Here is a 27,567-nt window from a genome sequence, read left to right as displayed (position 1 = left end):
TGTTTAGAAGAAAAGGGCAACCAGTTCAAATACTTAATGTAATTTGTACAATTTAGAAATTGTCTATGGGCCTGACTTTTGATACACCCTGTACCTCGTCCAATTTGTCCATACACATATCAAGGCATATTCTAGAAATTCACTCTAATGGACTAGTATGAGGACGGTATATGTGTTTTGCCTTTTATTGATATTCCTGTAAGGCTTACATTACAGTCTGAGTGTTTCCCATTTCAAAATGGTAGGAAACTGTCATCTGTTTGCAATGGTCATGGTCAGAATAGATTCCAACATTGCAAAAGGGAATTCATGGGCCATTTATGGCCCTGGGCCTGTAGTTTTCTCTACTCTGCTTTGAGGGAAAAAAAAAATCTGAAACAGAAAGGAATCACCAGTTGTAAACTAGAATAGTTTTGTTACATAAAATATTAATTATATTTTGCTAACTAAATAGACAGTTCATGAGCAATTTTATTATGCATGGAGGAAGGAATGTGTAAGGATTAGTTAAATTAAGTCCTTAAGTGTTAGCTAGTGCAATGTAGGGAAAGGCAGGAGCTGCCTTCTTCATTGAGAGCAATTTTTTCATGTCTGGTATCACAACTCTTCTGAGTTACAACTTCTGCTATCCCAACAGATGATAGGATTTCTAGTCCAGCATAATTAGAAAACCCTACATTGAGGCAGGTTGATGTAATGTCAGCAAACATTGTGAATTAATTCCTTTTGCTTTGCTTTCCAAGATTTCCTTCTTTAAAAAGGATTACTAAGCAAATCCTTTCACAGGGACATTTGTGACATTTTGGTAAAAGAATAAAACGGACAACTAAAAAGATTCAGCTAGTTGTTGACATAGTTAGAGAATGAAATTCTAAAAGATCTTCTTTTACAAAAGTACTATATTTCCTTCATTGTACAAATTTAGAGGAAATAGAGAGAATAACTACTTTCAGTTAAATTAAAAGTTTAGAGTACCATAGTTGACATTTTCAACTGCTACTCAATACTATCTTAAAAAGTTATTTCAAACAGTTTTGATTTCAGAAAATATCAAAGTAGTTTTGCATACTGTTATGTTAGCTTTTCTCAAACTTTGCATTCTATATTACTGTGCACCATACATTTCTTTTTGTTGCTAAGTCCCAACAAGGCTATAATTTTCTGAATTTTTAATATTTTAACCTCTTGTACTGATTTATTTTACTTTCCAGGAGCTGTCAAGTGATGACTCATAGCACTATACAGCTATTCTGTTTTTCCTTCTTGAATAGGGTGGGGTTTTGGGAGCGAGTTGGGGGTCGGTGGCAAGAAAAGTCTGAGAAACTGAGAAAACAGGAAGTTTACAAGTGGAAGATATCATCTTCTGAAACATATTCTATAACTTTTAGATAATAAACTTGGTGTACAAAAGTATTGTTCTATCTTACATGAATTATAATTTTGTTGATGTTGCAGTTCATGAGCCACTTAGAAGATATGTTTAGAAAGTAGAATATGTAGTATAAACAAATGTGCAAGTGAATACAGCCAAAGTTATAAAGCTTAGACTGAATATGTTTCTTCATTGTCTAGTTAAAACTTAAGAGAATACCATTACCATACTATTTTTTATTTCAAACAAGTGGGTAAGCTACCTATATTTAGACTGAGTTTGCACTAAACCACAAATGATTTGTTTGGTTTTGGTGAACTCACCCCATATCCACGAAGGATATGAAGACCAGGGAAAAGACAGACAATAACTTTCTTGTCTTCATCTCCAAGCATAGTTTATATTTAAGGTGCAAACTAAAGTGGAATATAAATTGGATGGATAGATGGATGCATAGGTGGATAGATACAGAAGTCATGATAAGAATTAACTCCCCAAAATTGAGTGATATCTTTTTATCTCATAAGAAGTAGAGAGTATCAAAAAGAATCAAACATACAAAAATCTTTAAAAACTGGATTTTTCCTAACAGATTATGGCAGGACAGAGATGAGTGTGTTTTCACTCCTTCTAGTCTTTTTTTTTTTTTTTTTTTAAATTGGACAACCAAGAGAAAAGCGTTCAGATGGTTCCCGGGAAAGAAGTAACTCAGCAGCTGAAAATTTGTTATGGAAGCAACTGAAATTATTATGGCCTGGGATATATTCTTTTGATCAGCCCTTGGCACCAGAAAGGGAATAACATGATTCTTCTTCAACTTCCACATCAATAATCTTATGGAAAAGAGCAGCTGATAGTCTTGATTCCATTTCAGTGACCTCAAGAACATTTAGATTGTTTGATATTGTCTATGGATTATCTGAAAGAAAGATTATTCGTCTTAAACCAAAGGCCTGGTAGTAAGCTGTCAATCCTGGAGTTTCAAAAGTGTGAGACAGACTCAGTAAAAAGAAAAAAATATAGCTTTCTGCAGGTGATCCTATGAACTAAGATTCCTCTAATGTTTTCCTATAAATCTCCAATGGAGACAGGAATCTGCTATGATACCTATGCACCATATATTATATATTATTATTAAAGTTATCATGTATATACCTGTAAATGAATGCTATAGCACAGAATCATCAATTTCCATTTATTTCTTTCTAGGAAAATTAAACTATGAGTAATTGCTGGAATCCCTCCAAACTCTCACTATTCAATAATGGGTCCCATGCCCTATACAATTTAGGCCATACAATTCAGAATTCCTTTGGATGAAAAAAATGAAAATGTAAGCTAACCTAAAGCATGAACCTAAGGAATAACTGTAATGGCAAGACTGAACCCACAGGGTGAAAGGCTGGGGATCACTTCTTCTCCCAGAAACTCTCTGGGTCTACACAACCTGGTCCTGCCTCCTACTTCTTGGATAGCAGCTTGGTAGCTCCCATTACCATCACCTTTCTTACAGAGAGTGCCATAACCCCAGCATGTGAGAAAGTTAGGACTCCCACACCTTATGTTACTTTCTGGTAATTTAAAAAAAACTGAAGTGAAATAAATTCTATAGTGCCACCTCCTGGCCCTGAAGCACTGAAAAGTGTGACTAGGAATTAGCGCCTCTTTCCCTTTCTCCTTTGTTGTTGGCGGGGGGGGGGGGGGGAGAGTAAAGCAATATCACAAGAGATAGTCATTTTTTTAATTTAAAAGAAATAAAAGGAATGTAAAAAGTAGTCCCATGCAAAACATTCAGTGGCAAAGGTAACAATATATAGAGATGTCCAAAACACAGGCAGCACCTCAGAAGAATGTGCAGGACAATATAAGGCTTTGAACAGATTAAATATGATATTGATTTGCTATTAATGTAAAAGCAACTGTGCAGTCAAATGCTCTGCATTTTTTCTCTGTAACAGAATGGACTAATCTGACTTTGAACATGACCTTCCTTCCCATTGCAGATGTAGATTCCATGTTTGAATGTGGATTGAAACTCAGATGTGTCTGAAGGGGCTTGCCCATTCATTACAATTCTATTGCAAACAACAAACCATCCAAATGCTCTTTGGAGAAGGTTTGAATATGCAAACAATCACACAACTTTGCAGAAATAATAAGAGCCAAGCCATGAGTCAAAAAACTTTTCAGCTATATTGAATTCAGGGAAAACTATTTAAGGACAGAAGACAGCTATGGCAAACCTCTTCTATATACTGCTACCAAAAAAACATACATGTATCCACCAGTAGTCAAGCTTAACTGAAGAAGTCTTTACTTTAACTCTTCCACTGAAACCAGTGACACAAAGTAATTAATTTTCATTTGGTTGTATTCCATTCCATGTTAAAAAGCCTGTAGGATCTAGTGAAGAAGAACTGGCTGGGTGCACAAGTCCTTACAGCATATATAAATACATATTAATATCTAAATGAAATTGTAGAAATATATTAAACATATTAAAGTGAAGTGTGATTGGAGAAATAATTAAAAACTCCTACTAAAGAGACACTTGAGGATGATAATATGCTTATTTTACTAAATACTTATTTTGCTAAATACTTCTAAGTAGTATATGAACTGGAGAAAATCTCCATCTGTCAATGTTTTCAGTGAGACACTTTTGATATAAGAACTTAATAGAATATGCCAAGGATCATCTTTTTACCCATGGAAACTAATGAAATGGTATTCCTGCTTATCAAAAACTTTTTCCTAAGTTGCTGCTTCTGTTTTGCCTGAAAAATATGAATAAAAGATTTTGTAATATCCTTTGCTTTCACAGACCTTCTTCACTCATTTTGTCTGATTTTTCCCTCATTGCTTTAATTGAGACAATGTTCTATGGCTTTAGAGATATCATTGTGTGCTTTGCTCCTAGTTAAAGGATTACATTATTAAATCATTTTGCTCTCTACTCTTCAAAATTACAAAAACAAATGAAGTTATATAATTTGAATTATAAAATGATAATTTTTTCAGTTCAGTCCCAATCAGAAGTACAACAGTTTAGGCTTCAAACATATTCAGATTATAATTACTTTTCTTCTAGTAATGATAGCTCATATGATTGGATGATTGCCTATTTGACTTTGATAAGTCTCAGAGGTCAAAGTAGAGATAATTGCAGACATCTGTTTTTCTGGAAAATAAAACCCTGGAAAATAATATTTAAAGTGACATCTGCAGATAGGTTAGGGGAAAGAAAATATTTTGCACATTTTAAAACAAAGCACAAAAATGTAGCAAACAACTGTATTGACCATTATGTCAAAATGGAAGTTGGAGGAAAGCTACTTTAGTATAATGGCTTGAATGCTAGATCTGAACTGAAAATCATCTTGCTTCAAATCCCAAATCATTCATGAAACTCACAGGATAACTTTAGTTAATCACACCTTTTCAGTCATCCTAACTTATTTTATAGAACTATTACTAGTAGATATTGGGAAAAAATATAATAATATATATAATCTGCTGTAAAGCATACTTTATTAGAGCAGAACAGCATACAGATGTGGTTAGCAGTATACACTGGTGCACTCAGAACTAAGTTTCATTAAGTCAAATAGGGCTTATTCTAAGGTAAGTAGGTATAAGAATATGGCCTAAAACCTAAAAGAAAAAAAAATGTATACTTCAAATACAATGTTATGCACATGAACCTTCTTGAAAGGAGATAAGACATACCAAGGTTTAGTTTCTTTGCCCACAGGTCATTGGAGACTAGTGGAGTTTTGGAGATACATTTGTTTAATTAGTTGGATAGATACACAGACATCACCACTGCCTCTTGATCAGATCTTAAGAGGCATTGCTTTAGTCCCTCACTCTGATGGCTCAAGGTACCAAAAGGTTGGATCAGAATTTATAGAAAGAAAGAAAATTATCTGACACTGGAGTTTGTAACTTCAAGTTTTCTTTGCACTGCTGTTAGTAAATAAAACAAAGCCTGTAAATGTTTTTTTGAATTATTTTATACAGATATTCTGCACTGAATTATTATAAATGCATTTTTTGTATGTTACATATTCAGTATATGTAGACTTTACTTGCTCCTCTCAAACCTCCAGCTGTATTCTACTGTGAACTTTGATGTTTTTTGTTTTCCATAGCAAAAATATTCTGATTTCCACCGTCCTCATTACATGAAACCCTAGAATTAGTCTTCTGACTTTCACTGTCATAGGCCCTACAGCCATTAATATGCCTTCACTTGGCCTATCTTTTGCAAAACCAAATTAAAGAAGGAAAGCGGTATTACTGTTTGAAGTGATGTGACTCATGCCTGTGTAAGAGTAGATTCAGGTATATTTGTTTATTTATTGATTTGATTTGGTGCTGCCTGACTGTAGACCAACTGAGTGCCTCACAATATAGCAAACAGAATAACAGTGGCATAAGGGCTTAATGACGCTGGAGCCTGCACTGCAGCGGTTCAAGCCCAGCTCCGCGTGACGGTGTGAGCTCCTGTCATTCATCCCTAGCTCCTGCCCACCTAGCAGTTCGAAAGCATACTATCTGTGAGTAGATAAATAGGTACTCCCATTTTGGTGGGAGGAAACACTGGTGGCAGTTTGCGCAGGGAGCGGAAACCGGTGCTGGACCCGACTGGACGCTGGACGTGACTGATGCGATTGGCAGAAAAGATCAATGGAGGAAGAAAAGCCCGGATGTGCCGACCCCCTTGCGACTGCTACTGGCCATATAGAATAGGTTGTAAAATGTTAGATAGTTAAGTGTTGTAAAATGTTAAGTTGTAAAATGTTAGAATGTTGTACTATGTGAGCCACCCGGAGTCCCCCATTAGGGGAGATGGGCGGAGATAAATCTAAAATAATAACAACAACAATAACAATAATAATATAGGAACAAGAAGGAACAAAAATCAAAGGAAAGAACAAGATGGCAAATCTGGCCCAAAAACACAAAAACATATATAACCAACATCCAGTGAAGCATTCCAGCCCTTAGCCAAGGCCCCTAAGAGAAGAGGTAGGTCTTTAAGGCCCTCCAGAATGCTTTCCCACCCAGCATTCAGAGGGAACTTCATTCCAGAAGGCAGGCACTGCAACAGAGAAGGCGCACTTCCTGGTTCCTGATAGATGGCATTGTTTAATCAAAGGAATTTGGAATGTGTCCATTCTGTCAGCTTCTATCCATCAGGAAGACACCACAGGTGATAGGTGGTCCCTCAAATTACCAGGCCTTATTAAATGTTGTTAACAAAACTTTTAGGAAATATTTTGGCCTCTTCTTTTTTCTTTCCAACTTCCTCATAATAATGGACAGCGAGAAAGTTAAACTCTACCTCCCATGCCTAACTTTCTCCTTCATGGAGAGGATAATTACTGTGGGAATTGCAAAAAGAAAGAGATTGTTTTTAAGTGACAGAGAACAATGAATTTTCAAAATTCCAAGAGTTTCTAATACTTTTATTGGAATTAGAATTAGAATTGAATAAATTGTGTGGGTGGGTGTTAAGCCAGTGTTAATATTGACAGCTGGAACAACATGATGTGATAGCCAAACTAATTGTGCTCTTCCTTATATTCAAAAAAGTTAATCCATTTACTGGGCTGCCATTTATTTCAACCCTCTTCCCATTAAACACATGATGTTGTGTACCTAATAGATAATCCATGCAGAGACTGGTGTATGTAAATGGTCTGGTCTCTGCACAAGTTCCTCCTCAAAAAAGGCAAGGCAATGCTCCACAAATTTGTCTATTGCAGCTAGGAGAGACATTTCACATGGAATAACTGTCTCACATATGAAATCTCACATTGGAGGAAGGACATCTCTTCCATTATAAAAATAAGAACATCAGTTCAGGAGCTGAATCAACCAAACTGTTATCTGGTCTTTCTTACGTTTTCTCATCCTTTGAAGACTTCTTGCATTTCCTTTGTAGTAGCACATAAAAAGGAAACGTTTTCGTAGTCATAATAACACAGTCTCTCTCCCAGTTTCAATGCATGCAATGCTTCTGAAGTCTGTAGACCCTAATCTGCATTGTTTGACTATGGTTCTGTCTGACCACATTAATGTACTTTAATTTAACACAGCACAATTGCCAAAAAAAAAAGCTGTAGTTTCAGTCCTAAAATAGGTTTAATGCAATTAAAATGAAAACATCCTATGCTTAATGAAAGATTGAAAATGATGGAAATTCCCAGGCATACCAATGTGCATAATACAGTGGTACCTCGGGTCACGAACTTAATTCGTTCCGTGACTCTGGTCGCAACCCGAATTGGTCGTGACCCGAATCAAATTTTCCAATAAGATTCAATGTAAATACGGTTAATCCGTTCTGACCCCTATGAATTTGGTCGCCAACCAATCTTAGTCGCGACCTGAATCAAATTTTCCCATAAGGTTCAATGTAAATACGGTTAATCCGTTCTGACCCATATGTATTTTTTTTTTAAAACCACAAAAATATGACACAAAGTACAGTACAGTACAGTATGAAGAGAGAGAACACTAACCTTGCTTGAGGCGTGGAGGACAGGAAGGTGGGTGGGGAGGCTGTTATTGTTTGGAGGGAGAGTCCCCCTCCCTACAGGAAGCCACGACCACGCGTGTCAGCAGGGAAAATGGCCGCGGATCCTGTTCGTCACCCGATGCAGAGTTCGCGAACGGAAGCAAAATTTTGCGAACGGTGCTGTTTGTGACTCGAATTGGTCGTGGACAGAAGCGTTCGTGACCCAAGGTACCAGTGTATAGCTCTGCCAATGGTAACTTTGCCTTACTCATCACTGAGAGTCTCGGCTGTTCAACAAATACTTAGCACACCCTACACCAAATCAAAGATGGAATTCTTCTGAGTAGTTGCTGCAATCCATGGCCAAAAACAGTGGCATTTTTTAAAAAAAGAGTTTCAAATTTGTTGCCAATAGGAGTAAATGTGGCTTGGGACAGCCTAGGCCAGGCTTTGCCAGGACTACCATCCACAATAGCGGCGGCAGCAGCTACAATTCTATTTGTTGCCATTGCTTACAGTGATAGAGTCAGTAACAAGACCCTCCTCCTTCTTTTCATTCATCGACAGTCTTCTTTGGAGAAGGCAGTGGTTTTCTTGTGAAGCTTTTGGGAACAGGACAATAAAAAACCTCTTTAAGGATCAGCTTAAAGCTGTCACTGTGAAAAGTCTTTATGCCACTGTCACCCAAATCACTGCTGCATTTATAATATGCAATTTGGTAATTAAGAGCAGAAAACTAAACACCTGGATGAAGAGGTGGAAGAAATTTAAATGAAGGTAATGATGTTTGTTGGTTGTGCTGGTGCCATAAATACAATCCTGGTTGTTGTATTTTGTTCCTTTCATTTTGTTATATTGTCCTTGATAAAAATTTTAAAACCAAAATTAAAAATACATGCTGAGTCGTGATTTGTCCTCTGCTCTGTATTATGATAAGATGAGCAATCACATTTGTTAAAATTATCAGTCATTCTGAAAAATGCACCTTTTAAAGCATAAACCAGCTACACACATGGATGTTAGCATCAACTTTTTTTTTTTTTTTTTTCCAAACAGTTAATGCATTGGGGGAAAAATGTAGCTTGGCTGTTGGAACAACTTAAATACAGGTAGTCCCTGGGTCAAGAACACCTGCTTAAGGACTACCCATAATTAAGAACGGAGCCTATTGTTGCAAAATTCAAGTTAAATTCACAATGATTCCAATTAAATACACAATGGTTCGAATTAATTACACAATACTACTTATACAGTATTATACAATAATACTGTTCTGGCTTACATACAAATTTGACTTAAGGACAGACCTTGGGAACAGAACTCATTCTTAAACCGGGGACTACCTGTACACAAGACTCAAGAATAAGGCAAGAGAAAAAGTGGCCAAGCAAGTACTGTGCATTCCACATTTTACAGTAGACCAATTAATGTCATTGCTGTTCCCTTACACTAACTGTAGGCATACATATACTTTCTGACTATAGCACAAGGGTCACTGTAGTGAACGGGCAGGCAATCTCTCTTCACCCTCATATTCACTGACAGGCAGACGTATCTTGAGTTTCAGTTGGCATTCACTCATCTCAGGGTTTTTCTGCATTGTAGCCTTTAGCTGCTGGTCTCCCATGTATAAATCAGCTGGAAATGAGAGCGGCTTAAGAAATCAACTCCTTCATCCACTTTGGCTCCAGTAACAGCTGGTATTCTGTCCTGACCACAGTGAACTCAGTAACCTCAACCCCCAATGGGTGGATTCCCCTCCTGCTTTTCCACTCCCACCCATGTCAGGAATGTGAGTGCCAATTACTTTCCTTCTGTGGGCATGTCGTACTTCCAGTATTGCATATTTTAACTGTGAATACTTAAAGCAAAAAAGGAATTTTTACATTCTTCTTTCCCTTTTTTAAAAAGTGGATCCCTGTCACGTAAACGTGAAATGTTCTGGATTTTAAAAATAATTTAGAATACATTGAATGGATGTAATGGTATGTGGGAATGATCCTGGGAGACAGGAGGAAGAGCCACAGACTGGATAATGGTCAGGTTAAAGGTAGCTGAATCTGTAGAAGGAATGGGGATGTGGCAAATGTCTCAGAAGGGACCCTCCCTAGTTTCTTGGACTGTAAGGTGAGGGAGGAGAGATATACTTTCAGACTTACAAGATTCTGTTACCTACTATAAAGTTAGAACTAATACTTTTGGGTGCTGCTTCTCTGGACTACCTCACTAGGCTGACAATATAGTAAGTACCAGATAAAAGGAATGGAGAACTAAGAGAAATATACACCATATTTATTGTTTTAACTAGTGGCAGAACATGCAATGTTTACATTACAATTACATGGCTGCCGGGGATTGCCTGATCTAAATGTAAGTACTCCTTGGTAATAATTTCTAACACCCTGAACAGTTTGAGAATTTGAAGGATTGTCTTTAGGCAAACCAATGTGCCTGCATACTGAGATCCACTTTTAACCCTTGGCTGTAGCTGCAAACACAAAAGACAGTGGTGGAATTCTCTTTCAAGTGGGATTCTACAGGCTCCATTGGTTCAAGCCTGTTAGCAAGCATTAGGAACTCATTTGTTTGCTGCTCTTTTTAAATACGATTTTATAATGCACTTGAGTACCATTTGCTTTTGTGATCTCTGTCTATAGAGCTGAGTGCCATTTTATTGTTACCACCATCTGTTGCTGTTTAATTTTACTGTGATAGGCTATTTAATTTTAATTATGTTTTTATATTGTTATAAATGTTTTAATTTAAATATACTTCTGAATTGTTTTATAAGAATACTCTCTCAAAGGCGGGATAAAGATCCATTAAATAGTAGTAATACTATTAGTACAAATAAAGACAAATCTGATGCACTGTCAGCATTTGTAAAAATGCCTTTTGCACCCCCATCCACAGGAGTCATTCAGATTAGCTCCACATTTAACTAAAATATTACTGCCTGATTACCATGCACTGAATAATTTTTCAGAGATCATTATGAGAAAAAATGGCTGACAAGTTTAATTATTTTTAAAAATGTATTTTTCTGGGTTTTTTTTTTTAATTCACACATTACATATGCTTTGAGAATTGTAGAAATTTTAGCCAGTTACCTCAAAGTAAACAGCACTGTATGAATTAATTAAAAGCTGAATAACATAAATATATATTTTATGTGGATCTCTATGCATCTCATGGACAAGATTCTGCAAGGATTAATAGGACATTTTTCTGCTCAGTATGAAAAAAACTTCACCTACAGCATAGCAAAATTTCTTGAATAGGTAGTTCCAGCTAGACCAATAGAAAGGTATATAATATAGCTGAATTCTTACTGGTTATTATAGTGATACAAATACAACTTTCTTCTTGTCTGTAATTAATAACATAAAAGGATGCAAAATATTTTATCAATCTGAAGCTGAGTTTAATGAGACTAGTACACATAAATCTTTTATCAATTTGATCATATAACACATATTGAAAAGTTATGGAAAAGTTAGACTGATCCTACCCTTAAGTTGTGCCTGTAGAATGAGACAGAATTGCTTTAAAGTCCTTTTGTGCTGACAGGGCTACATCAGCATAAAACATATGTGAGACTAAAATATCCTTGCATTTGTTGGCGGTCCATATTCAATAGACCTGTCTCTTCAACACCTCACGATCTATCAGCCACAAGACAGCAGTGGGGTAGAGATATAAATTTAAGCTTTTATTCTGTGTGCCTTGTCTCCCATTAGGTCTGCTCTTTGTCTAAGATTACTAATCTGAGGTCCCTTTCTTCCCAGGCATACACAGAGAGCATGTGCCCTTGGGCTTGCTTCCTGGTAGGATGTAGTTACCTAGGTATTCCCTATGTCTAAAATGTATTTCCTTAAAATGTCATTTCTGTCAATAAAATTTGCTTTACTAATCATTACTGAGCAGATTAGATTCTCACTGTGACAGAATAAAGTAAACACTGTCTGCCATCCCTTCAGGTGATTTTCCCTGGCACACCAACTATATTAGAGGCTGGGAAACAGCTGGGAGAAGATGAGGTTTTTACATACACAGAATCTTACTTGGAAGGAAAGTTGAAATAGACTAAGAAGCTGGCAGGAAAATAGTAGTGTTGGACTTGGACTCAGTGGGAGAAGGCACTTAAAGCAGCCTAGGTGTCTTGAAGAGAAGCAACTTCCAGGGTATAATTCACTTAAGGGGAGGGGAAAGGAGGTGTGGGATTGATGTACCCAGTACATGTGCCCAAAGGGAAAAGAGAATCTGTAGCCACAGAAAAGTTTGTCTAGCTGGGAGAGGTTGCCAGGTAAGTTTTAACTGAAGCCCTTGATTAACTCTTTTGAGAATTTAGAACAGCTACACACTAGCTAGCACCCTGTCAAATTAGCAGTAGCAATACTACTGTAGTCAGAAAGATATTTAATCTTGGAATTGTAGAGCAATTCAACCATAAAGCCATTAACTCCGTATTTCATATATTAATGGTAAGAGTACTAATGCTGCTAGAGTTATTTTATTAGCTAGGAAATAGGTTAATATGGTAATAACACAAGAATATTGATTCTTATCAGCATTTTAGTGTTATTAATCTGAGAATATTTTTAGTTTTTAATTTTTATGGGCCTATAAAAATGATCCTGATGTATTTCACAGATGTTTGGCAAAACTGCATGATTTAGCATATGATCCCTTAATACTAGCTGACAATATTAATCTGATGTACCCAGATAAGGATTGAAATATCCCTCCTAAATATAACTGGAAGTTATTCCATGCTTATTTACAAGAGCTTAATTCGATTGATTTTTGGTGTAAAGTTCATCCTCAGGTTAGGAACTATACATTCTTTTGTTATGTTCATAAAATGTGTTCCAGATTAGATTATTTTTTAATTTCACCTTTGTTACTGGAATATGTTTTAGATTATTCTATTCATCCTATTGTTATATCTGATCATGCTTCTATTACATTAATCCTTCAATTTAAAAAGCTTAAAACATATGGAAGGTGGAATTTTAATATTTCTTCGTTACAAGATGATGGCTTTTTAAATTATATCAATTAACGTCACAATTTTTAAAAAATCAGTCATGATTTATCCACTTTACAGATTGTATGGGATATTTATAATGCCTGTATGTGAGATTATGTTATTGCTTATGCTTCTAAGAAGCAGCAAGAAAAAATCTGCATCAATAGTTAGAAAATTTGATTAAGGAGATATTGTTGTATTATGAAAAAAATCCTACCAATTTTATAATGCATTTATATTATCCAAGTTCCAGTTGGGGGATCTGTACAGGTAGTCTTCAACTTACTAGCACAATAGGGATCGGAAAGTTCATCATAAAGCGGTACGGTCATTTAGTGAGGCATCAAGTGACCACATCCAATTTTATGACCTTTTTGCCACTGTCATTAAGCGAATCACCATGGTTGTTAAGCAAGACGTCACATGACTGTGACTTGCGACCTTCCCTGCCAGCTTCCCTGTTGACTTTGAAGCCGTCTGGGAAGGTTGTAAATCTGGGAAGGACATGGTAACTGTTGCAAATGTGTAACAGTTGCCAAGTGCTTGAATCACGATTACATGACTGTTGGGATGCTGTGACTGTCGTAAGTGTGAGGACCGGTTGTAAATCACTTTTTCAGCACTGTAATTTTGAATGGTCACTAAACAAATGGCCATAAATCAAAGACTATCTGTATGCTAACATGGTGGAATTCTCACTGAGTAGATTAAAATTAAAGTATTGTGATCTGGTGAAAAAGCTAATAAGTTGTTGACACATTGCTTGAAGTGACTGAATCAACAAATGTTAATTTCTGAAATAGTTACTGATGATTGGCAGACTCTTATTAGATTCAAAAGCTATTAATAATCATTTACAATATCAAGCTGATTAATTCTTGAGTTAGGTGTGTATTCAACTTATATCACTGGATAATATTGATATTTTGAAAGTTCTATTGACACTTCAGGAATTACTTGATTCTGGGACTTCCAGAGAAAGAAATTGTGGACTGAAGACAGCTCCGAAAAGCAGAGTCAATGACCACAGTGGAATGAAGAGCTGGCAAGTAGACCAGCTCTTCGTAATTTCTCTCCAGACATCGCCCACAATGCTCCAGACACCTGCTCCTCACGAGGAAATTGCAAGATAGATGTCTCCAGCGGGTTTAGAGCTCTGGGAGATGAGGGAATAGCCATCTTGCTCAAATTGTGGTTGGCACGTTTAAAAGAACACTAAGTTTGCATATTTCCTTTTCTAATCACTTTCGGAAATTGCTTGTTTACTGCTTTTCAGCTATTAGAAACCTTTGGATCAACAAGTCTGACAACACTGGGTGAGTTTCCTTCAATCCTTAGCGAAAGGAAGCTTTAACTACAAGTTTAAGAACTTTAAAAAAAAATTTTTAGAATAAACAGCAAAAGGGTGATTAAAACTTTGAGTTTAGAAAGTTACAAATGGACTAAGGGTCCAGATAAATTTAAAATAAGATTTTGGAATTAATTATAAAGAATCCCTCCTGTCATGTTCAGCCCAAAGAACTCCAAGAGACAATGCAAATACAGTTCTGTTGCATTTATTAGCTTCAGCCTCCAGACAGAAATCTCCCCAGACTGAACCCTAGTTCCCAAGCCAGCCAGCCAGAACACCATGAATTCCTTAGGGAGGTGCCAGCCTCAACTTCTTGAACTTCCCACGCTCCTGTTGGGGGCTAAGAACATGCTTATCTCCCTGAGCCTGGCCTTCATAAGTCTATTCCATCACACTTCCTGTGGTAAAATGCTTTTGTTTTGAATTAAAAAAAAACATTAATATGATAAGATTTTAAAAATTGGACACCAGAAGGAACTAAAGATTACAATTAAAGACGAAGAACATATAAACTCAACTTACAATTACATAATGAAGCAAAATATTCTAACATTTAACAAATTGAAGGATATTTTTAAATAATGGACTCAGAAGTTAATTTTAATAATGTCAACAGAGGCATCTGCCTCTATGGAGATGCTGTGTCTAAAAGATGTTATGGAAGAGGAACAAGTTCTACTTGACAAAGTCAAGACTGAGTTGAAAGTGGATTTAAAAATGACAGGTTACAAGAATGAGATGGAAAAAGATGTTACACCGGACATACAAAAGAAACTGGCTGATGTCTTAATAATTAGAAGGGATATAAAAACAATAAACCAAGAGAGTGACCTGACCTGGATAATTTTCCTATATTGGATTTACAAAAGAGGCTTATTAAAGTTTTAGAGAATCTTGTGAGAAGGGATAAAGAAAAAATGAAAAGAAATCAAGTTCTAAGACATTATTTGAATGGACGAAAGATTAAGATTGTCAGAAGTAAAAGGAGGGAATATAAAGTTGGTTTATTTGATCAAGGTTAAAATAGGTATGTTGTTATTTCTGGTAACCCTTAATGAAGTTTTGCTCATACCAGGACTGAGATTATATTTTATGGAATTGTTGATAGATAAGAGATGGGATATGGGAAGAAGAGATCATTGGTTATATTTTAAGAGGAGGTGATAAGTTACTAAAATTGTTTATACTTGTTGTGATAGGGGGAATCTCTTCTTTATATAGTTCTTTTTCTTTACTATACTCTTATTTTCTTTCTCTTCTATTTCTCTATTTTTCCTTGTTTTCTTTCTTTTTTGCACCTTCTTTTTATTCTTCTATTTTTTTTAGTTTGTATTAGTTTTTTACTATTGCAATTATAATCTTTAATAAAATTACTACCAAAAGAAAAAAGAGCTACTTGATATTATACAGTTGCTGCAAAATGGTAAAACTCCTGGTCCAGATGGTTTTTCAGTGGAATGATACCAAGTGTTTGCAGATTTGCTAGCCCCTATACTTTGGAGGTGTATAATGAATAATTTAAGGCTGGTAAATTGCTGCTATCATTTTATGAAGCTTGTATAAGACTGATTTAAAATTAGGTAAAGATCCTGAATGTTGTGCTAGTTGCAGACCTATTTCATTATTTAATGTGAATACTAAGATTTTAACTACTTTATTGGTTTGGCAATTGCAGAAAGTTTTATTATATTTAATTCACATTTCCCCATCTGGGTTTATAAAAAATCAACAAGCATCATGTAATCTACATTAATTGATATATTGGCTAGATCTAAAGACAGAATGGACTATCTGCTATACTAGTATCTCTAGATGCAGAAAAGACCTTTGATTTGGTTCGGATTAAATTTTTAAGGCAGTGATGATTAGGTATGGTTTTCCAATGATTTTGTTAATTGGATTGAGATTTATTATTTGCAACCTGCAGTAGAGTTATAACAAGCTGAATGATTTCAGATTCTTTCGAGTTATAAAGTGGTATGCAACAAGTTGTCCACTTTCACCCTTCCTTTTTAATCTTTAGCTATTATTGTAAGGCTATCTTCGGATTATAAGCATTATTTCGGCAAGGTATGAGTACAAATTATTTTTGTATGCTGATATTTTAGCAATTTTGGATAAGCACTCTATTTTTCTGTCTAATTTTATACAGGTAGAATAGTATTTTGTAGAGTACTCTGGCTATAAGATTAAGTGGGATAAATTTTGTATACTTCCATTAGACTCTAACATAACAGTTCTGTAAAGAGTTGGGCTTTGTGATTTCTACTGAGTATATTAAACCCTTAGGACTTTATATTCCCCAAAGTATTTTTAAATATGTGGATATAAATATGTTGAAACTTTTAAAAAAGAATGAATTAGATGTAAATAATTGAATTAAAATCCCATTATGTCTGTGGGGCAACATTACTGTTATTAAAATGAACATCGTCCCTCATTTGATTTATGTCCTTAGAGGCATTCCAATGGTAATACCAAATATTTTCTTCAGATTGATAGGTTTCTTTTATTTAAATTCCCCGGACATTCCAATAATTTTTACTTGCATTATTTGTTAAATAATCAAGACAAATCTATTTCTTTAAAAGTTGCAAAATTTTGCTACATAATGTGTAAGCTTTGCCCGCAAATGGTTGCTAATAGTTATTGATGAAAGGGGTAATATTGTTGTCTGTTTTATTGTATGTATTTTTATTGGTCAATGACCGAAATAAATATGATGATTGATAGATTATTTAGGAAATATATTTTGGATAATAGCTCACCAAGGATTTCATTAGCTATCCTGCAACTACCATTTGAGAAGGATAAATTTATCAGACTTAAAAAATAACACTGGGCTTATATTTTATCAGCTGTTAAGTATGTGGCATGAACATTTGGTAGAACATTATCACTTATGGGCTTTGTTGGAAAGTTATTATCTATTCCCACTATAATCATGGCAAATTCTTAGCTCAACATACAGTAGAAAACATGTCTTATTTCCAGGGGTGTAGAATGCAAGAAATCTTTGCCCATTTGGGGGCATAGATTGGGTTGATGAGACTCATGGATATTTTACTTTAAAAATAGATGGTTGAATGTTTCATTGGAAAGTATGGATGGGAGCCAGGACAGTAATCAATCATTATGCAATTATTATTTTAAAGATTTTCCCTGACTTCAAATCAAATCTGGTCTTCTTAATTCACAACAGTAGCAGTATTAACTTAAGCATGTTTTAACAGTTCAGTATAGACCAAATGCTTTGGCCTCTTCAAAGGCACCTAAGATGCTTTCCTATTTGATGGAATCCATGACAGAAGTTATACTCACAACACATCTTTATCAAAAGCTCAAGAACATTTTTAAAGTAGATTACTATTAAAGTGAAAATGACCATGCCATTTTCATTTATTTTTGTTATTTACAAGAATACAGGTAGTCCCCAAGTTAAGAACGACCCATAGTAAAGAACAGAGTCTATTGTAGCAAAATTTGAGTTAAATACACAATGGTTCAAGTTAATTACACAATGGTTCGAGTTCATTACACAATACCACTTATACAGTATTATACAATAATACTGTTCTGGCTTACATACAAATTTGATTTAAGGACAGACCTTGGAAACGGAACTCGTTCTTAAATCATACATAAAAAGAAAAATGTCTGCTTATGGACTTTGGAATAAAGAATGGTGGATGCTATTTACTTGTGTCAGTTTCAACTTATTTCATAGCAAATTGGGAAAAAGTAGAGGGGTACCAATACTTTTGGCCACATCTGTGTAAATAATGGGTGGCTACAGCCAGAAATTTGTTAAAAAGGATGCAGACCTGTCTAAAAAGACAAGGTAAACTGGAATAATAGAGAGCATCCAGAAAACTAGAAGGAAGAATTTGCTTTCTGGTAAATGAGTTTTGGTGACTGGTCTTGTACAACATATAAGGGTGGTATTTTATGATCAGGCTTCTCTTTGAGAGCCATTTTGTGAGATGGACATGGCATACCCCCAAAATTCCAAATAGGTCTGTTAACCTAAAAAAGGCCGTTGTCCTGACCAAAGCTGCTGATCTCTAAGTTCCACCAAGTAGCAAAAAGTAATGAATCAACAGAGCCAGATAAACTTCAGTTGAATCAAGAATCTGATGAGATGTCAGCAGCCGGGAATTTAAAAGGAACTACAGCAGGAACACTACTGAAGCCAACATATATCTGAGAGTGTTCTACTGCTTCTCTTTCATTCCTGTAAGTTGATTATATCTTTTTTGACTTTTTTTTAAATCTTTCTAGAATTTTAAACTCTTCCTCTGCTGTTTCTATCTCTCTAACCTGCTCTTCCAAGGACCTGATAGCAGAACATTTAAAAAAAAAAAATCAGAATCAGCTGGGATATAAGGAACTTTCCTCTGCATTCCGGCCAGAGCAATCTTCTTGCATATCAGTCCTCGTCAGATTTCCTCAAAAGCCTCTTAGCATCTTTTATCTGATTCATCTGAGAATGGCTGATTCATGACACAATCCCTTTTTCAGTGGAAGAAAAAATGATGATAGGAGATCCAAAGGAAAAAATGATTTTATAATTCCTTTTGGCTATTAAAATATTGAAGGTGTAAAATAGTAGAGCAGGAAGAGACTGAGAACAAATCTCAGTTCCCTTGATTTATGCATTGTCTAGGTTTGGAGTTTTACACATTATCTACCATGTTTGAAAAAGGAGAAAAGAGAGAAACTCTTCATATTGCCTTATCCCTGCTCACCACCAATGCTGCTCCCATTTCACTTGTCAGAGAAGTAAAATAGAGGTGTGCTAGTATGGCGAGATAGTAGTAATAAAAGTGATAATTCTTCTACATACTGAATCAAATTTCCATCTGCCATTAAAAATGGGCTTTTAGAAATTCCTCAAGTTCTTATTTAAACCCAGGATTGAAGGAATTTCACCTACATTTCTAAACATGGCCAACTAACTTTTGCCATGGCTAATGTGCAGGACTTGTAAACAAGCAATGTCATGACATTGACAGAAGAGTTACAGGGATGTTGTGGGGATGTACATTAGTATGACTATACTACTGTTTCTTATATGCCACTGACCTTGCTCCTGGCTGATCACAGCATTGTTTCCATGATAGCTCTGTAATGATAATCTTGTTCATTTAACTAGTGTGGAGGGATGGTTGGCACATTGTGTGAACAGCCTAATCTAGTTCATTTAATTGCCGTAAGTAATTCAATCGAGATCTTTTTTAAACCAAAACAGTCCCAGGTAAGAACCTTCAACTTTGTTGATGGTATCAGTGAACCCACTTGCGCCACTGCAGATTAATATTTATTTCTTTAATTAAGAAAATAGAGGGAATGAGGACTTCCCAGTATTCTTACCAGCAACTAGGAAACCTGATAAAGTGGCCAAGGCACGATTGGCCTAGTCATCATGGATTGTACCCTGCCAGTCTACAGAGTTGAGAATTAAGTCATGCAAACACAGTTATCCACAATTATCCTAAGTCTGTTTAAACCACCTGCAGTAAAATCAAACAGTTTTGCAAATATTTAACTTTAGCTGGCTCAGGTTCATAACTTCAATTTTACAAAGCTATAATCTTCTAAGTCATGGCAAGCAATTGTTCTATATTCAAAGTCCCCTTCTAGGTTTCTACTTTAGTTAAGCTAATAACTTACAGAGGTTAAAAGTTTGTGAACCCTTTTGAATTTTCAATATTTCTGCATAAATACGACCTCAAATGTGATCTGTTCTCCACACAAGTCCTAAAACTAGATAAAGAAAACCCAATTAAATCAGTCAAAAAATTAAACTTGTTCATTCGTTTATTGAAGAAAATAATCCAAAGCTACACATATCTCTTATTTTACTAGACATACCTCTTAAGAATCCCAATCCAAAAGCATTTAACTTACTCTTATGTTTCTCCTGGCATATCATCTCTCATTTCTGTGTAACAAAGTGAACAGAAGCATACTTTTATACACAGCTGTTTTTGCTTTATTCAACAAACATTATTTAAAACATACTACATATTAACCACTACCTTTCTACCAGCATTTGCATGTCTTAAAATTTCTCAGTTTTCTCACCATTAGTAAATGTTCCATCAGGTATACAAATCATCTACCTACTCTAATTTTCACCATGTATGTATAACTTGCAATTAGTTATTTTGATTTCCTAGTCAAATACAACTATAGATAGTACTTGACTTACGACGGCAATTGGGACTGGCAAGGCCCGGGGAGGGTGTGTGGGGGTACACGAGGGTCCAAGGAAGGTGCAGTGAGGCTTGGGGAGGGTGTGCAGTTTGCTTGAGGGTGTGAGGGAGGCGTGGCAAGGGGTGGAGAGGGTGTGCAGAAGGCGTGGCAATGGTCGGGGAGGGTGTGCAAGAGTGTATGAGGGAGGCACAGTGAGGGTTGCAGAGTGTGCACAAGGGAGACACGGCGAGGCATGGAGAGGGTGTACAGGAGACACGATGAGGCTTGGGGAGGGTGAGCAACCGGCTGGTGTGGCAGGAGCACAGAGGGGCTGGGGGAGGGTGCATGAGTGGAGGAGGCTTACCCCAGTGACTTGCTACCTTCCCCACTGACTTTCTGGGGAAGCCAGCAGGGAAGGTCGCAAATGGCGATCATGTGATTGTGGGGTGCTGCAACCGGTTGTAAGTGTGAACTGGTTGCCAAGTGCCCAGATTGCAATCACATGACCTTGGGGGTGCTGGGATGGCCAGAACTCTGAGGACTGGTCATAACCACCATTCATTCAGCACTGTCGTAAGTTTGAATGGTCACTGAATGAATGGTCATAAGTCGAGGACTACCTGTATTTGATACATCAATGTTCAGATAAATATTGCATCATATAATCTATCTAATATTCATGGAAAATAAAGCCATACTGCACTTCCCAAAATTTGCTCATTGATACTTCTTTTGATTAGAATTCTGCCAAATACCTTTCCACGCAAACCAGCAAATTGATCTCTGTGCAGTCTCTGCATTTGCTTTTGCTACTTTTCCATTTGTATTACAAACGTTTTTCATACAGGGCTAGAACTCTTTTCTTGCAATTGTCCTACTTTTACACTAATTTTTCCTATTTTTTTCCCATGTCCATTTTCCATCAAGATCCATTCTTGACAATATCCAAAAAATGCTCTGTCCCACAATCACAATTTCATATCACATTTTCACCCTTCATTAATTGCCTCAATCTCTCATAAAAAATAATCACATCAATCATGTGTTTAGATTTATATTAATTCCTTGCCATGATATGTACCGTTATTACATCTTGTTTCATCAAATTAAACCTGATTATTAAGGGTTGCCACTTAGGAACTTCAAAGAAATTTAAGCATTCATTTTACAAGCAATGGATATTACAAAGTATGGAAAGTACAGGGTTCATATGAATCCATTTCTGTGGGGGGGAAAAAAAGGGAGACTTTGATATTTTCCCCATATTTTGGAGGATTGCAAGCAGTAATGCATGTATAATTGTTGTGGTTTCCTGGAGCATTGAATTAAATCAACAGGAAGGAATGTGACTGGTATGTCCAAACAATATCTACCTTAGTTGCTAGGCTGGCTTTCAAACCAGAATGCACAGCTCATTCAGGGAGATGTAGTTTTTGTTCATTGCAGCAACATTTTATTAGCTGATGAAAAAAGTCATCTGCAATTCCAAAGTCAAATCTTCTTTCTAAATACACACTTCCAGGGATTAAAAAAATATTATATGCAAATAAAATGGCTTTTTTTAAAAAACAAACTGCCTGCAATAGTTCTGTTTATATCATTTATAGGACAGAAAGGGTGAGGCTCTCTATAAACACCTTTGTATGCTTAGTTCATTTTGATGAAGGTTGTTAGGTGTGTTAGCTTTCACAGGCAGAGCTACTGACAGTAATGTAGTATTGTTTGTATAGCATAGTGAACAATAATAGGCTCATCAATGGAGCAAAATGACCTGCCCCCACACGGTTCCATGTTATTTTAATGGTTTTTAAGGCTTTGTTTTTAATTGCATTGTTTAAACTGTATACTGACCAGAGTCAGATATATGGTCACGAACGGTCACTCATGCCCTTGTTATCTTCCAGATAGACTACTGCAATGCTCTCTACATGGGGCTACCCTTGAAGAGTATCCGGAAGCTTCAGCTGGTCCAGAATGCAGCCGCGCGAACAATTTTTGGGGCCCGAAGGACCCATATAACACCTTTGCTCCGTGAGCTGCATTGGGTACCGGTTTGCTTCTGGGTCCAATTCAAGGTGTTGGTTATCACCTTTAAAGCCCTACATGGCATGGAGCCAGGCTACCTGAGGGACCGCCTCGCCCCCACGATTTCAACCCGTCCCACCCGATCTCACAGAGAGGGCATGCTCCGGACCCCCTTGGTAAAAACTCCGATTAGCGGGGTCCAGAAGGTGGGCCTTCTCTGCTGTAGCCCCCACCCTTTGGAACATCTTGCCCCTGGAGGTGAGATAGGCCCCCTCACTCCAGGCCTTTCGGAGGGATTTGAAGACTTGGCTCTGCCATCTAGCCTGGGGTGGGGAGGGAGGATGTCAGAAATGGGGTTGGCTAGCCCCTTAGCAGCCTGGTGTGGCCTCTATTGGCCTCTTGGATCTTTTAATCTTTTTTCTATCTCTGTAAGTGTGGTTCTCTTTTTATAACTTTTAATTATGTATTTATGATTTTATTTTGATGTAAACCGCCCAGAGTCCCCCATTGTGGGGAGATGGGCGGGGACAAGTCCATCAAATAAATAAATAAATAAATAAAAATTAATTGGGTGGCTATATAAATTTGATAAATATTTAAATATGACCACAGTGCAATGTTGGACTATTAACACCTTTCTCATGTACTAGGAAAATTCATTTCGCAGCAGTAAATGTTGTGGAGGCAAAAGCATTTTACTGCCTTGGAAATGCTGCACAAGGCAGTACTAGAGAGGATGTCTGGCTCAACCCACATCCCAACTTGTATTCCACTGTATTGATACACTGGCTCAAAAAAGAGCCCAAATACAGGAGACAAGGCACGAAATTCATGGTCTACAACCATGCTGCCACAGTGAGGCCTAAATGATAGAAATCTAATCCACACTTTTTTGTACAAGTGGGGATGGAGTAGTACATTGGCATGAGGCTGAGGGGGAAGAACTAGGCAGTATGTTTCTGCCTGGCAACCAAGCACTAATTGGCTAGCAGTTCCCTATACTTTTAATTGGCCAAAAATGCAAGTTTTGATTGACTAGTGGTTTCCTGTATGTAAAACATGCCCTGTCCTCATAGTCCCAAGTTTCAAAATTATGTCAAATATTCAGAACAGCTCTAACAATATCAAGTGGACTTTAAGATGGAATCAGGAATTGTTGGTAGGAAGGCTGGTCATCTGAAAGTGTCCATAGATTATGCTGGCTAGTAAAAATGTTGCATTTTCCTTAGCTAGTTCATTCTTTAGGTTCATCCATTCATGTCACAAACCTCCTAAGGCTTGAATTGCTTCAAACATAATAGCAGATGTTTCAAGAATGTTCACTGACCTGGAAATAATCAGCTTCCAAATACTATTTGCTATAGTGAAATATTAAGTAAGGGTTAGATACGACTCTTTTGAGGTGGAAGGGACAGTTTTCATTTGTTCCTTGTTTTGGGGATGTTGAAATCTGGAATTAGGCTTTTTGCTTTTGACTGTGTGAGAACTAGCTACCATACTGGATATGCTTAGGCTTGGAAGAAGTAACAGAACGGGCACATGGTGGCAGTCTTTATTTAAGTGGCTATCACAAAAAAGGCCATGATTTGTTTTCTTTCTTCCCATAATACAGGACGCAGGATTTAAGTTACAGAAAAGCAGATTCCAATTGAATGCTAAAGAAACATTAACTAAGAGACTTGATCCAAAGTGCAATCACTTAAGTGGGGGTTTCTGTTCAGTGGATATCTTCAACCAGGGGCTAGGCAACCATCTATCTATAATCATTAGGGTTACCAGGCTTCTGGCAAAGGAAGACATCTCCTTCTTTTGGTCCTCATGTCCTCCATCTGGCAGGTATAGCCTTAAAATCAAATATTGTTCAGCTTTTTGAGTATTCCTGAAAAGCTTTTCTCCGCGATGCAGCACTTCCCTATTAAATATTAAGGGCAAGTTAATAGGCTCTGCTCAGTGACCTTAATTAGTTGTTTAGTATTCTCTGGCCAGCTTGTTCTGCTGCCTGAAATTGACAAGCCGTTAATCAGTTACACACTGAAGGCTTTTACCTCCTAATCTGCTCTAGCACATTCCTGCCACTGAAAAGCCAGTTTTTCTAATGTCGGAGAAAGTAATTTCATATATGTAGGTCTAAGTACTGTTGGGTTTTTTTTTTTTTTGCAGTTTTTCACTATCATTTTTGCTGTGGATGCCAAGAAAGTTAAACAGAGAGTATCCTCCTTTCCCCCCATTTGTCCTCCTTTCCAAGTATCTGTGCCCTCCTTTGCCTGTTCAGGTATCTGGTAACCCTAATGATCACTAAAATCTCTAATGGATAAATGTGATATAGTAGATTGGTTTGCATAACATGCTTTACTCCTCTGCCACTTTTTTTTCCTCCTAGTATTTTTCCTTCTGCCACTATTCTCATGTAAATAGCTTACCTAATGAAGCAACAGCTGATGACTATAGCAGTTCTTCTTACATCAGGAACAGCTATCTTCACTTGTATCTAAGCTATTCTACAGACTAACAGCTATCTCTTCTGTTCTGGAAAAATGACAAAAGCCCATGTTGGCCCAAGCAGAGTTCAAGTCACAATGGATAAGCTGGGGAAATTTCTCTCACCTTGCTTCTGTTCCATCTGAACTCTTGCAAGGGGTTAAACAACAAAAGCAGAAATGAAGTAGCTTGAGCTCTGTTTTGCATGACCACTTTAAGATCTCTACGGCTGCAGAAAAAACAAAGTGAGTTCTACGTTAATCTTCTCTGCTATCAGCATGGCGATGTGAGAAGAGTAGTTGAAAGCAACCATTGACCGTTTGGGATTCAATTAACCCACTATAACTTCATGGCTTCTGGGTTTAATGTTTATACAATACACCAACCCATAACCTAGTTAAGGGGCTTACGTGAACACAAGCAATAACCCCAAATAATTCATTTTACATAAGTAGTAATACCCACTGAAACTGTCATTAACATAGTAAATGTACATAGGATATCAAACTAGAGCTGCAATTATAAGTCATGAACCATGGCTTACTTAACCAGAGTTTACTGTATAAACCACAACTATGCTCACATAAAATACCGTTAGGGTTTACTAGATCCCCCAATTACGTGAGTTCAAGCTAAACCCAAAGGTGACTTTAATTTCCTTAAGTCAGACAAACCTGTTCTGAGCAGGTAAATGAATTGAATGACTTATACTTACATTCTCTTCCTGCCTATTTAGAGCAAAGAAGCAATGTTGTTTACTAAAAAATAAAACTGCCCCAATCATAGCAAATGTGTTCTTAAGTATAATCCTAGGTAACATGTATAGCATCATTTTATGTACAGCATCACCTGCACATTAATTTTACCTAGAATTACAAATTCACTATATTTTTATTATTTCTGTACCTGGAGGTTGAGTCATGGCAACTGGACTTTTCTTTTGGTTTGATACGTTTCGCTCCAACTCTAAGCAGCTTCTTCAGTCTAGGAAGTTGGTTGGGGGGACCCCATAAATGTCTTCCAGGGTGGCTGCATTTCTCACTAACACTGTCCCTTCAACGGGCCTATCACATTAGTGAGAAACGCAGCCACCCTGGAAGACATTTATGGGGTCCCCCCTAACCAACTTTCTAGACTGAGGAAGCTGCTTGGACAAGCAGTGAAACGTATCAAGCCAAAAGAAAAGAAGTCCAGTTGCCATGACTCAACCTCCAGATAATTCCACCTGGATGACTGAGAATCTTCATCAACATATTATTTCTGTACATTTCTTAAATGGCTCAGGGAAGTTAATATTAAAATACATTCATTTTAATCTGTTTTTCTCTAATGTAAGACTCATAGTAAGAGTTTAAAATTTAAATATTATTAAAAGTCATGCTTAAAAGATAGCTCTTTATGGCTCTCTCAAGAGCTTTTTAAAAAGTCAAATACCTGATATTTACCAGGAATATATTTCAAACTAAGGACCAGCAATGGAAAAAGCCAGTCTCAAATCATCACCACCTAAACTAACAGGACCCAAAGATGGACCTCACTGGACAATCATAAGCAGCATGGATCGTGCAGAAAATGTATTGCTGCTAACAATAGCTACTTACTAACTCCAAACAGCTACTATTTCAATCCATTAATCCAAACACTGTAGCCAACTACCTGGGATACAGCACTGAAGTTAAAGAGATCCTCATTTTGTGTTCTCACAACTTAAGACTGAAAACTTTGGGTTGACAGAAAGCATGCAGAGTAAAAAATAACACTGTAACTTTTTGGGCAAACATACTGGGCAAATAATGGCATAAGGAAAAAAAACTTTTTTTTTTTTTCTAAAAGCAGTGCATGGGTAAATCATTCGAAGTCTCCCACCATTGGCTTCCTACTCTTCCTCTTCGCGCCCCTATACCATTTTCTTTCAGCTAACGTCGCATTAGATTTGAGGCTGTCCTTACAAAGTTTTATATACAAAGCTCTCTTCTACCTCCCAACAGGCATTTCTGAGCTATCCCTCACTTATATTTTCTTACAATATTCCAAAATCACGTTAAGAAATTTAAAGTGGCAGGCCCCGACAAAAACCAGGCTGGGGGACGCAAGCCAGTTCTGAGTTACTCAACAGTTGGCTCGGGAGCTCCTACTGCAGGTGTGCGGCCTAATAAAAAGCACGCAGGAAGAAGAATTAAAATAAAAGTAAGCCATTGGAGAAGGTTTGCCTTCTTTCACCAGTACATCTTTCTGCTGCAAAAACACGGTCCTGCACGCTTAAGTCCGTGATTTTGACCTCCCTCCCCCACAAAAACGTGGCACAACCAAAGCCTATTTTCTGGCGCGGAAAACGTACCAACATCAGCAACGCGCGGGCTTCTCAAGAGAAATAATTAGAACCACGTCCCCTGAAAAAACGGGGGCTGGATTTGAACAAGCGCCTGCGCCTCCCTTTCAACTCTGTTCGCGGAGCTGCCTTCCCCCGCAGCAACAAGCCGACAAGTGGAACGACTGGGAAGCGTCTGATGATGTCTCCCGCCGCTTATTGGTTGTATCGAGAAAAACCGTTGCCCTTTGTTTGCCGTGATTGGTGACTGCGA

At 37.0% G+C, this 27,567-nt stretch overlaps 1 long non-coding RNA gene across 2 annotated transcripts in view; it reads right to left on the bottom strand.

The window, feature by feature from the left end:
- LOC103055995 (uncharacterized) overlaps positions 1-27,499 on the bottom strand; it is a 59,524-nt gene extending 32,025 nt beyond the window's left edge. Inside the window, exons 1-3 of one of the 2 annotated variants that reach the window (XR_015794540.1) lie at positions 27,324-27,499; positions 25,112-25,214; positions 20,195-20,228 (exon numbers count right to left, since the gene is read on the bottom strand). This is a non-coding gene — a long non-coding RNA (uncharacterized LOC103055995). The remainder of the gene's footprint in view (positions 1-20,194; positions 20,229-25,111; positions 25,215-27,323) is intronic. The other variant, XR_015794541.1, reaches the window with a different exon arrangement.
- Positions 27,500-27,567: the final 68 nt, after the last annotated feature.

This window comes from Python bivittatus, unplaced genomic scaffold (genome assembly GCF_059951505.1).
Source record: "Python bivittatus isolate LINGU-HERP-01145 unplaced genomic scaffold, Pbiv_v1 ctg000070_np1212, whole genome shotgun sequence".
NCBI classification, from domain to species: Eukaryota; Metazoa; Chordata; class Lepidosauria; order Squamata; family Pythonidae; genus Python; species Python bivittatus.
Note: the sequence above shows the minus strand (reverse complement) of the source record. Positions and strands in the feature narration are given on the sequence as shown.